Genomic DNA, 13,346 nt, shown 5'->3' with positions numbered 1-13,346 from the left:
TTTGAATCTAATTTTGGTAGGTTTTTTCGTACCTGACGTCTGGTAAAAATTGCTTTTTGATAACCGGTAGATCAAGCGAGGGCAGAGGTGTCTGTATATCTTCCTAAGTCATTTATAGTGTAGATAGATAAAATTGACTTTTGTCGCAAAAGTTTTCAAGATATACTTAGAATTTTAACAGCTAAGGTTGATACAATTAAGCGTATCAGGGTGTTTAAATTTTTAGCTGATCTTATGAAAGTGGTTTTGGTGGTTAAATTAGATATATAAAGGAGTTAGTCTGCATTTTAAGTTGAGCTGTTAAAAGCTAACGAATTGGACAATAGTGCTGAGAGTAATGCAAGGTTTGTTAATCTCTTTAGATGTCATTGATTTCGGCTGGTCCCATTTCAGTTTTATAGATTAAGTTCTCTAGAATACTTTAATGATTCAAGCTTTTAACACATTTCATGTCTGGAAATTTAGCATAAATTTGGTAGTTTATAGTTAAGCTGCTTGAATTCATTAGTCATTTAAGAATTCTAAGGTTTACTAGAAAAAAATTAGTCATATTTCGTTTGGATGACCTGAATCCTATTGTGGTTCCTAGCATCAAGATTTGAGTTAAGATAGCTATCTTGAAGATAGCGAGCCGCTGTATTTGTAATTGAGCTTATGAGATAGCACTGTCCGGAGTTTAAATTAATTTTAAAGTTGTGAGAGCCATTTTAGTAAATTTGCCTCTCTCCCCTGCAAAGTTTTTTGTATTTCTTATTAATCCATTTGTATAATTTATAAGTTATAATGGAACTAATTTTGTATTTAATTGCTACTTGGTTCTAGTTCTTTAAATTTGAGCTACTCTTGAGTTATAACTCATTGTCTTGGTTTCTGTAATGTGTATAAATTGGTATGAAATGAGTAATTTGATTTTTTTCTTTTCAGGATGCGTGATGTGAAGTTTGGGTGTGAATATCGCGACTCGTAAGAATCTAGCAGTGTTGTTTTATCTTTGAGTCAACTGAATCCAGCGTTTGAGCAGAAAAATCGCCACTCTTTGACAATTTCCAATGAGTTCTCATAGCTAATTTCAAACGTATGTTCTTGTATCATACGTTCTCTTGTATCATACGTTCTTTGCTTAAGTGATTTTAGTAAAGCTATGATTAACTTATTGGAGAATTGTCAAGGAGTTGCGATTTATTCTGCTCAAACGCTGGATTCAGTTGACGACTCAAAGATAAAAACAACACTGCTAGATTCTTAGGTAACACCCTTGAGAACACTTTTAGGGTTTTTCACTCTCTGACTATTCCATTTCCTTCTCTATGAAGAGGAAAAAAAAAGGAGAATTATGAATAATTTGACTATAGTGCTTTAATTAATGGCTTTAGAGTGAATGAAATAAAAATGCCTTTGCAATTTATTACTTTTTTATTCTTCCATCTGTCATTATTATACACTTTAAACTTCTGTTGTTGGAACTTGGACATTGGTGTTGGCATCTTGGTCATCTGTGGTGTAGTGTTTGATGTAGTGCCAACTTGCATCTGAAAAGAAGAATATCTGGGATTAATTTACTATAAAAAATGAGAAAACTGACATGAAAAGTTAATTTCTGAGGCAATTTAGTTTACATTTTTAGAAGTCTAGGTAACTAATGGTAGTTTAGAAAACTAAATATTTACCCTATAAACAATGTCATTGGTTACGTTTAAACGTTAGACTTTTTATAGAAATTTGAATTTTACTTTTCGGCAAGAAAAAAACATCTGATGGCAAAATTCTTACATGAAGTTAAGAGAATATTTACCGTTGTGCAATATCTTAACTGAATAACATATCCCATGTAGTCATTCGAAGCCAAATGTAACTAGCCCGAAGCTGCAATCTGGAATAGTGCAGGATTAGTATAAAATAATAGAGGATTGTTGCTTGCGCTTTCAACATTGGAGTTAAAGCTTTAATATAAAATTGTTGCTTGCCCTTTCAACATTGGAGTTATATTAAAGCTTTATGGAGTTATATTAAAGCTTTAAAATACTTCAAGTAAATGGATAAAAATTATAAAAAATTTAGTTTTAAAGTACTTAGCTAGTATACGTTAAACACCCAAAACGATATAAACACTTGCAAGGGGACGAGTATATATTACACCATCAAACAAACTTCCTAACTAAATCTACAATAGTTATATTTTCATGAACTTAGTTTTCTTCAAGCACATTTTACTTAAAGTACTAACTGGTACAAGTATGCTTTAGATATAGGTAATTAGCTACCTATTCACACACACGTTTCTAACATTTAACTTTTTTAAACTTGAAACACTTGCGTGAGACTTTGAAACTGACGAAATAAAATATCAAAATAATGACAATCTTAATGCACATGGCACCCCACATCAAAATAATTTGCACGGAGTTCCCTACATCTCAAAATAATTTGCACACGTCTTCCCACATCTTAAAACAACAGTTTCCCATTTTATATGCATGTGCTACATTAACTTTAATTTTGTACTAACATCTTAAAACAACAGTTTCCCATTTTATATGCATGTGCTACATTAACTTTAATTTTGTACTAAAGAATAAAGACTTAAAATTCTATAATCCTTCTTTGCAAATTTCTTTTACAGCTAACGAAGACAATGCTAAATTTTTTATCCACTTACTAATCCAATGTTCTCAATTGAACCGGTGAAATGGCAGTAAACTTCTCATGTCATTCCACAACTTTGGTGAACAATCTTGAGCAGATTTCTGTACAAGATACAGAGCTTGTTACCGTATAAACTCCTTCATTCAGGTCGCCTTGAACCTGCAAAGAAATTAGGCATTGATGTGTGCATATATTAAGCAAAATCTTCTGTAAAACAGTTTTAATTTTTAAAGATTATTTTGCAATGAGGACTAATTTACATAGAACAATTTTCATAGATGCCAAGATAGTTTATAGATATTACACCATCAAAATAAATTGCAATTACGAGCCTGTCTTAACACCTAATATTAACCTTTATTAAGTATTCCCATCAAACTTTTCACTCAAACTCTATTACTAAACTACCAAATAAAACACAAACTGCTTTCTCATTATGAAGCTGAAATTTTCACCCCCAAAAACAACAATGAGGCAGATTGTTAATAATTTTCAAGAGTTATATATAAGATTCTTAAAAGAACACAATGTAGTCTCATTGAAATGAAGCTCCGTAATGGATAATTGCCAAAGATTTAAATCCTCGAAAATCAAAGTCCAACAAACTTCAATTAACATTAATTGGAGAAACTTTTACAAAACTTTACTAGGTTGGCCAGGGCACCAGCCACCCATTGAGATGCTACCGCTATAGAGTTATGGGGTTGACCAGACAGTACTACATCGGATCCTTCTCTCTGGTTACGGTTATTTTTTCCTATGCCTACGCACCGAATAGTCTGGCCTTTACATATTCTCCTCTGTCCTTGTACACCTGACAACACAGATTACCAAATAATTCTTCTTTCAAGGGGGTTAACTACTGCACTGCAATTGTTCAGTAGCCACTTTCCTCTTTGTAAGGGTAGAAGAGAGTATGGTAAGCAGCTCTTCTGGGAGAAAGACACTCCAAAATCAAACCATTGTTCTGTCTTGGGTAGTGCCATAGTCTCTGTACCATGGTCTTCCACTTTCTTGGGTTAGAGTTCTCTTGCTTATGAGTACACTTTGGGCACATTCTATCTTATTTCTCTTCTTGTTTTGTTAATGTTTTAATAGTTTATTTCTCTTCCACTCATGTTAATGTTTTATATTTTATTTCTCTTCCACTTGTTTTGTTAAAGTTTTAAGTTTATTTAGGAAATATTTGTTTTAATGTTACTGTTCAAATATTTTTTCTTTTGTTGCATTTCATCACTGGGCTATTTACCCTGTTGGAGCCCCCGGGCTTATAGCATCCAGCTAGGGTTGTAGCTTAGTAAGTAATAATAAATAGCTAGACTCATTACTTGACTCGTTTGATTTGAATACAAAATTTTTCCAAAGCAATCACAAAGATCAACGTAACCAAAATTCACCGAGAATCTAATAAAATAAAGGTCAATAGAAATTTATGCCTCCAAGGCATAAAATATTTCTTATAAAATGTGTTTAAAAAATAAAAAAACTAGCATCTTGAACACTTCAGTCACGAAAACCAAGATGAAAGTAAAAAATAATCTTCCCAAAATCGCTGAAAATTCTAACCGATTCATATAGAAATCAACAAATTTAGAACAAAAACAAGACTAAAAACTGTCATTTGTAGTACTAAATGAAAAAAAAAATGGAGGTCATTTTGCCTACCGGTATATCAAATTGCAAGAAAATTATTCTGAAGTAAAAATACCTAAACATTTAACGATCCAAGTTACTATATGATTTATACCAATCGAAGATATATTTCGTAATATCCCAAATTTAAAATTTTGCATTAGAAAAATTTAAATACCAAGACGCCCAAAGATGATTCTAAAATACTTATGTAGAAACATGAAAAATACTGGGAATACAAACAACATGCTTATGAAAAGCCCTGTAAATCAATAGTACATCAAGATGAAGCGAAACCTGTCAAGAAACAATCAAGGAAAAAATCCATACGAATCTCGGGATACCAATTGTTGAAAGGAAAACTATTCTAATGAAGTATAGAAATTCAGTCGCGAAGGGTCACCAAAACTGCTGGAACATTACAATTAAGAGAATTACAGATTGGCACAGTTTTTTAGTTACGTAAACCAAATTTCTCAACCTAACCGGCAGTTCAAAGAAACCAACAAATATCAATATTAACTATAGCGTAACCACAGCCATAAGAAACTAAGGGTATGCGAAGGAAAGAAAACCAGAAGAAACCTCAGAACGCAAAGAGAGAAAAGTGAGAAAAAAGCAAAAAGACCAGAAGACAACGCAACAGGCAGAAGTAGTGATTATTACAACATAAGAGAACACTATATGAATATAAAGATGTTGGAAAATTACATTAAAATCAAATGGCAGTAATAGGAAAAGGGCTTTTTAATATATTCAAATAATAAACACCTAAAGTAACTTGTAATGTTAACTTAAAAGTATTTTTGCTGTAATAGGCTTTTATTAATGAAGTTATACACCTTTTGAAGCATTTTCTATGAATTTTCCCTAAATTACACACCTTTTTGTAGTATTCTCTATGAATTTTCCCTAGTCATATCGTTCTTAAATTTTCTATCAATCTGTAGCTTTACTGTTGGCGTTTTAACGTTCATCCTGTTTGTATTTCTTTTCTTTTCTAGTTCCAAACACGATTTTCAAATGCTCATGGAAGAAACCAAAGCATTCAGTGTACATATTAAATCTTTTTCCCAGTCCGATATCTTTAAACTATTAATTTAAAATTTTAAATTGCATCAGATTAATAATAAAACAAACTAAAGATTTTAATGTAAGGCATATGCACTAGTAATTCCTCTCACCTTTCAAAATGGAAATATTCTGTCCTCCTACCCTTTGTAAAACCATAGTCTCAATTTCTTTTGCATGAGGCTGAACATATGAACAATCTGAAAAAAGAACATTTTATATATAAAAAATATTACAATCTCAAATTCTTCACACTCTTACAAGTAATATACAATCTTACAAGTTATAAACGTTCACAATCCTACAAAATGTACATACAGTATTCACAATCCTACAACTTATATATTCAAAATCCTACAAGTTATACATATTCATAATCCTACAAGCTATACATTAACAATCTTACAAGCTATACATAATCACAATCTTACAAGCTATACATATTCACTATCTTGCGCACATTATGCAAGCATTTTGACGAGTTTAATCTTTTGCAACAACTACATCCGTTTCTAATCCCACTGCAATACAAAGGCCTAAAAAATGTCCTTATTCATGCCTGGGGTTTGGCCATTTATCACCACGCTGGCCAGTTAGGATTGGTGATGGTGGGGACTTAACCATGATCGTTCACAACAAACCAACATGTAGTGAATGTTTCAGCAAGCCACTTGTCATAATCTACCATCAATTTGTATATTTTGTTCTTTTCTATATGCAATTTAGTTATAGATTTGAGGTGCATTTACAATTATCACTAAAATATCTGCCAATCAATACTTGATAATCCGAGAATTACGCACTGGTAACTATCGACGAACACTTACTGCATGTTAAAATTAAGAGCTTTTAAAAGCCTACAAAATTTTCTTTTATTTAAGCAGGATACCAAAGGAATATCTAATATTTAATATTACGTTTCCGTCTAAATGTATTAGATTTCCCAATTACTAACCCCATTTCTGATATTAAAGGTTCGGCCAAGTATTTGAGAAATTATATAACTTTGGAAATAAGTTTTTTTTTTTTTTTCTAATTTACCCGGAATGACATCTCCCACTTAAAATCAGACCAAAATTTAATTCCCAGTTTAAAAGAACTTTAATTTTCAGGTTTTAAAATTAGTTTGAACCGACATTTTTCACAATTGAAGGTAAACAAAGATCAAGTAGTTTTATCCACCTACCAGCATGTGGGTAATTTTCAAAGTAAATCTTCTAATCAATTTACCATACTTCAGCTGAATGGAATCTTCCTTTTAAAAATTTCCCAGATACGTGTACATCGTATTCATCGTTCAAGCTTCAGCCCCTCAGCATGGTCATTGAAATCTGGAAAAGAAAAATTTGTTAGAACAAATATTTCGGCAACTCAACAAGACTTCATTTGAAGACATTACCAGCGAGGATATGCTAATAATTTTCAGGTATACCAAAAAATGTTTTTGAAGAAATAGCAGTATTATTAGAATACTGAATTTCTATTACAACTTGTGCCGAATATCCCAATAAATGTTTTAAAAAAAATATCTTATTTCCTACCCACTTGAACTGCATGACTAGAAAACCGGGTAAAAATACCAACCTACTTGTGTATGAAGCTGTTGAAATAATTTTCAGACAAAATTGAAGCATTTGAATGCCCAAACGTTATATTCATAAGAGTAACAAACACTAATGACTGCATTAATTCCAATTCCATATCAATCACTTATTGCATCAAATATAAAAGTTGTTTCACATCACTAATTTATGCAAATTTTTCATGCATCTTTGTTAGCATAAAAAATTAAAGTTAATTTACTAATCCCAGTAACTAGTATCTGTATCAAACAATATATCACGTAAAACATTCAAATTCAAATGCAATAAAAATTCGCTAGAAAATAAACGTCACGCATTAAAACCAAAATCGACCCTGAAAGCAAAACATATGTTTTGTAAAAAGCAGTTTGAAAAATATATTTAACACTTATCTAAAACACTTGTTTTACTGAAGCAGATGATAAATAGGACCCACAATTGGAAGATTGATCAAAATTATAACCTTATGGATGTGCTAAATTAATGTAAAAACTCGAAACGTTAAGTTCTTTATATAGAAAAGTATTTTCATTTTAAAACTCAAAGAGTAAATAAATATGATACTTTAATTTCTAGCCAAATACATGGACCCACCTTGGCAAGTGTGAAACCAAAGTCACTCAACCTTAGCAAGTGTGTAGCCAAAGTCACTCAACCTTAGCAAGTGTGTAGCCAAAGTCACTCAACCTTAGAAAGTGTGTAGCAAGAGTTACTAACCCTTCACAAGTGTGTAGCAAGAGTTACTAACCCTTCACAAGTGTGTAGCAAAAGTAACTAACCCTTCACAAGTGTGTAGCCAAAGTAACTAACCCTTCACAAGTGTGTAGCCAAAGTTACTAGCCCTTCACAAGTGTGTAGCCAAAGTTACTAACCCTTCACAAGTGTGTAGCCAAAGTTACTAACCCTTCACAAGTGTGTAACAAGAGTTACTAACCCTTAACAAGTGTGTAGGCAAAGTTACTAACCCTTCACAAGTATGTAGCCAAAGTTACTAACCCTTCACAAGTGTGTAGCCAGAGTCACTAAACTTTTACAAGTGTGTAGCCAGAGTCACTAAACTTTCACAAGTGTGTAGCCAGAGTCACTAAACCTTCACTAGTGTGTATCAGTCTCACTAAACCTTCACTAGTGTGTATCAGAGTCACTAAATCATCACTAGTGTGTATCAGAGTCACTAAATCATCACTAGTGTGTAGTCAAAGTCACTAAACTTTCACTAGTGTGTAGCCAGAGTCACTAAACTTTCACTAGTGTGTAGCCAGAGTCACTAAACTTTCACAAGGATGTTACCAGGAGTCACTCGACCTTCACAAGGGAGTAAACAGGAGTCACTCGACCTTCACAAGGGTGTAAACAGTCACTCTAATTTCACAAGGGTGTAACCAGAGTCAATCGACCTTCACAAGGGTGTCACAAGGGTGTATCCAAAGTCACTCGACCTTCACAAAGGTGTAACCAGAGTCACTCGACCTCCACAATAGTGTAACCAGAGTCACTCGACCTCCACAACAGTGTAACCAGAGTCACTCGACCTCCACAACAGTGTAACCAGAATCACTCGACCTCCACAACAGAGTAAACATTGTTACTAAACCTCCACAAGAGTGTAACCAGTCACCAAACCTTCACGAGTCACAACCTTCACAAGTATATAACCAAAGTCACCAAACGTTCACAAGCGTGTAACCAGCTTCCACGAGAGTAACCAATTCTCTAAACCTCCACAAGTGTAACCAATTATTCTCTAAACCTCCACAAGTGTAACCAATTCTCTAAACCTCCACAAGTGTAACCTATTCTCTAAACCTCCACAAGTGTAACCTATTCTCTAAACCTCCACAAGTGTAACCAATTATTCTCTAAACCTCCACAAGTGTAACCTATTCTCTAAACCTCCACAAGTGTAACCTATTCTCTAAACCTCCACAAGTGTAACCAATTCTCTAAACCTCCACAAGTGTAACCTATTCTCTAAACCTCCACAAGTGTAACCTATTCTCTAAACCTCCACAATTGTAACCAATTCTCTAAACCTCCACAAGAGTAACCAGTCACCAAACCTTCACAAGTATGCAACCAGATTCACAACCTTCACAAGTATGCAAACAGATTCACTCACCCTTCACAAGTATGCAACCAGAGTCACTCACCTATCACAAGTATGGTTGCTGCAACCATTGTCACTCAACCTTCACAAGTATGCTACAAGTGTGTAGCCAGTCACCAAACCTTCACAAATATGTAACCAAAATCACTAAAAACAGTCATATTTGTGCAACCAGTCGCTAAAACATTCCCATTTGTGCAGCCAAAGTCACTAAACATTTCCATTTGAGTAACCAAAGTCACTAAACATTCCCCTTTGAGTAACCAAAGTCACTAAACATTCCCCTTTGAGTAACCAAAGTCACTAAACACTCCCCTTTGAGTAACCAAAGTCACTAAACATTCCCCTTTGAGTAACCAAAGTCAAACATTCACATTAATTGTGTAATCAAAGCCAAACATTCACATTAATTGTGTAATCAAAGTCAAACATTCACATTGTGTAACCAAAGTCAAACATTCACATAGTGTAACCAAAGTCAAACATTCACATTGTGTAACCAAAGTCAACCATTCACATTGTGTAACCAAAGTCAACCATTCACAATGTGGAACCAAAATCCCTAAACCTTTACATTTGTTTTATTAAAATTACTAAACCTTAACCTTTTTGTAATCAAAGTTATCAAACTTTTATATTTGTGTAACCAATGTCACTAGACTTTCAAATATGTGTAACCTATGTCACTAAACCTTCACATTTGTATATCCAATGTCACTAAACCTTCACATCTATGTAACCAATGTCACTAAACCTTCACATTTGTATATACGATGTCACTAAACCTTCAAATTTGTATATCTAATGTCACTAAACCTTCACATATGTATATTGGATGACACTAAACTTTCATATTTGTATATCCACTAAACCTTGACATTTTAGTAACCAATGTCACTAAACCTTCACATTTTAGTAACCAATGTCACTAAACCTTCACAATTTAGTAATCAATGTCACTAAACCTAAACATTTTAGTAACCAATGTGACAACCTTCACATTTTAGTAACCAATGTGACAACCTTCACATTTTAGTAACCAATGTGACAACCTTCACATTTTAGTAACCAATGTCACTGAACCTTCACATTTTAGTAACCAATGTCACTGAACCTTCATATGTTAGTAACCAATGTCACTCAACCTTCACATTTTAGTAACCAATGTCACTCAACCTTCACATTTTAGTAACCAGTCACCAAACCTTCACATTTGTGTAACTAGTCACCAAACCTTCACAAGTGTAAAGAGTCACCAAACCTTCACAAGTGTAAAGAGTCACTAAACCTTCACATGTGTAAACAGTCACTAAACCTTCACATTTTAGTAACCAATGTCACTCAACCTTCACATTTTAGTAACCAGTCACCAACCTTAACATTTGTGTAAGCAGTCACCAAACCTTCACATTTGTGTAACCAGTCACCAAACCTTCACATGTGTAAACAGTCACTAAACCTTCACATGTGTAAACAGTCACTAAACCTTCACATGTGTAAACAGTCACTAAACCTTCACATGTGTGTAGCCAGTGTCACTAAACCTTCACATTTGTGTAGCCAGTGTCACTAAACCTTCACTTGTGTAACCAGCGTCACTAAACCTTCACATTTGTGTAGCCAGTGTCACTAAACCGTCACATATGTGTAGCCAGTGTCACTAAACCTTCACTTTTGTGTAACCTGTGTCACTAAATCTCACTTTTGTGTAACCAGTGTCACTAAACCTTCACTTTTGTGTAACCAGTGTCACTAAACCTTCACTTTTGTGTAACCAGTGTCACTAAACCTTCACTTTTGTGTAACCAGTGTCACTAAACCTTCACTTTTGTGTAACCAGTGTCACTAAACCTTCACATTTGTGTAGCCAATGTCACAAAACCTTCACATTTGTGTAATCAGTGTCACTAAACCTTCACATAGTTCTATTGATTGTCCATTGTCATGTAATATATTGTATTTTAATGTATTTACATGAAATACTTTGCCTTTGAAAAAACTCGCTTTGTAACTAAAGTAGCTAAATATGAAGAGAGAGAGTGTAAAAGTTAATGAATGCGTGCAATGCTTGAATTAAGTTTGAAATTGGAATTGGGAGATTTAATTTAGCGCAAGTTCGTCGAAATTAAGGACTAATAATTGGCTTCGTCGATTTAAGCAGCTTTGTTTTCTCGTAAATTTCAACCTTAAGTATTGTAGCAGCAGCAGCTGTATGAAATTGGTACCGGAATCAATGTAATCACTTATCAAAAAATACACAAGTGAAAGTGTTTAGGTTAGATAGAATTATATAGACCTAAACCTCGGAATATGTGTAATAAGAATTTGAACGTTAAATAAACACTAGATTCACTTTCACCCAAAATCAAAGACACCTTCACAAGTATGGAGGACTGCCAAACGAAAGTATGAGGAACTACGTGAAAAGTATGGAATTTGAATAGTTTGACACGGCGATGACAGAATAAAGATCAAATTTGCAACACCAGTAATTCAATTTAGCAGTGTAATTCTTGGAATACGGGAACGCAATACCACGAATGTTCACAACATTAACACTTTTTAAAAAGAATACTTACCTATAATTTCCACAATTGACGTTCACAACCTCAGTCCCATGACATAAATGGCTCACAAATTCTGAAGGTTCAGAATGTAGAACTTTGAAAATCAAGGAAGCAGAAATCCTTGTTTTGTCGTCCTGGAGAGACAAGTGGCTCCATCTGTATCTGACCGTCATGACCATTATGGCTTATGTAAATCCTAAGTTTTATTTATAGAACTGTCCATTGAAAGCGTTATTATTGATACTGAAGAACACAGTTATATTAAAGTTATGGCAAAATTTACCACCAATTGAATCATTATAAAAGTTTCTGCTCCTCACCTAGGACAAAAGATTATCAATTTCTAAACATTTCCAACATTCTTTTCGGAATAGCACGATAACACTAATTGCATATACGAAGAAAAAGAAGATGGAAAATAAGAATAGGGCACAACTGAAGTGAATCACTGGACAAGACCTACTCTTTTACCTGGTACATTTTGCTATTTGTCTTCAAAATGTATGGGATACAAACATCATTTCAATAACTTCAATACTAGTATGGAACGTTCAAGAAAAGGGTTTGATAACATTTTAAGAATCAAGGTGTGGTAGAACGTTTAGAATTAACTGAGTATGGAAATGAGTTTTTATTCGTTTATTACCTTGCATAGCTACAACTGCGCTTACCTAAAACTTGCTTTCAAAATAAGCACTGTTTCTGCACATCATTATTGAAAAGTGTTTATACTCTTACAATGACATATTTTGATAAGAATAGTTTGTGAAGCTTACTGTAAATGTAAGAGACAACTAGCCACCCCAAATTGAAGCAATCATATTGTAGATTATTTGGTAACTTTGCGGGTAACTATATTCGCATCCTTTACACAGATTCACACATTTCCCTCTTACACTGAAAACCTGCAATGCCTCGATCAAATAGACACAAAAATCCCCCCCCCTTCTCTCTCTCTCTCTCTCTCTCTCTCTCTCTCTCTCTCTCTCTCTCTCTCTCTCTCTCTCTCTCTCACGGGGATAGGATATGGGCAGGATGAGATGTTTTCTTCTTATCTCTAACGGCTAATATATTTAACTTCTAAAAATTGAACAATGGGGTATGCGAATGTCTCGTAAATTGTGTTAAATGATAGATCAATTTCAAATTGAAGACGAAGTTTATCGCATTAGTGAGCACATTAAACAGATCTCTTAAATAATTGCTCAATAAAGAAAATGGACTCATCAGTTTTCAAAGAAAACGTAAATAATCGTAAGCGTAGACTAATCCAAACAATAATACACCGAACGAGGTACTCAGATACTGTTCAATGGTTGGAAGTTACCCATTAGAGTCTTTAGAGATGAAAAGAAACTAAACTTGTATAGCCGTAATGCATTATTTTTCACCCAATGCTGAGTATTTATAACTCACATTAAAATTTGAATAAACATTCAATGAATCTCTGATTTTTTTTTCGATTCTATCCTAAATCTCATGTCATTAATTCTGTCATTTGTTGTGAAGAATAAAATTTAGATAAGATAAGAAATTTCTCTGATTTAAAAGCTTTCACATCTCCGTAATGTGTTGTGAATGATTTCTAACATATAAATAATACAAAACACTCACTTTGGTGAGTCCATTTTCTTTAATTTTAAAGAAGTTAGTTTCATCTTTAGATATCTTGTATAGCCTACAAAAGAAACTCATAAAATTGCATACCCATTCTTCCCTATCAATGTTATATGGGAATATACT

General features: G+C 33.6%; 1 long non-coding RNA gene across 2 annotated transcripts; it reads right to left on the bottom strand.

Annotated features, from left to right (window-relative positions):
• Window positions 1-1,791: 1,791 nt before the first annotated feature.
• On the bottom strand, window positions 1,792-11,728 carry LOC137616155 (uncharacterized). Of its 2 annotated transcripts, XR_011039299.1 has the most exons (4): window positions 11,616-11,728; window positions 6,533-6,677; window positions 2,657-2,802; window positions 1,792-1,870 (listed from the first exon to the last, which is right to left on the bottom strand). It is a non-coding gene; the product is annotated as an uncharacterized lncRNA (long non-coding RNA). The 2 variants fall into 2 exon arrangements; XR_011039300.1 differs by lacking the exons at window positions 1,792-1,870; window positions 2,657-2,802 and adding an exon at window positions 5,458-5,546.
• Between the last annotated feature and the right edge of the window lie 1,618 nt (window positions 11,729-13,346).

This window comes from Palaemon carinicauda, chromosome 22 (genome assembly GCF_036898095.1).
Source record: "Palaemon carinicauda isolate YSFRI2023 chromosome 22, ASM3689809v2, whole genome shotgun sequence".
NCBI classification, from domain to species: Eukaryota; Metazoa; Arthropoda; class Malacostraca; order Decapoda; family Palaemonidae; genus Palaemon; species Palaemon carinicauda.
This window is presented reverse-complemented; position numbering and strand designations above follow the sequence as displayed.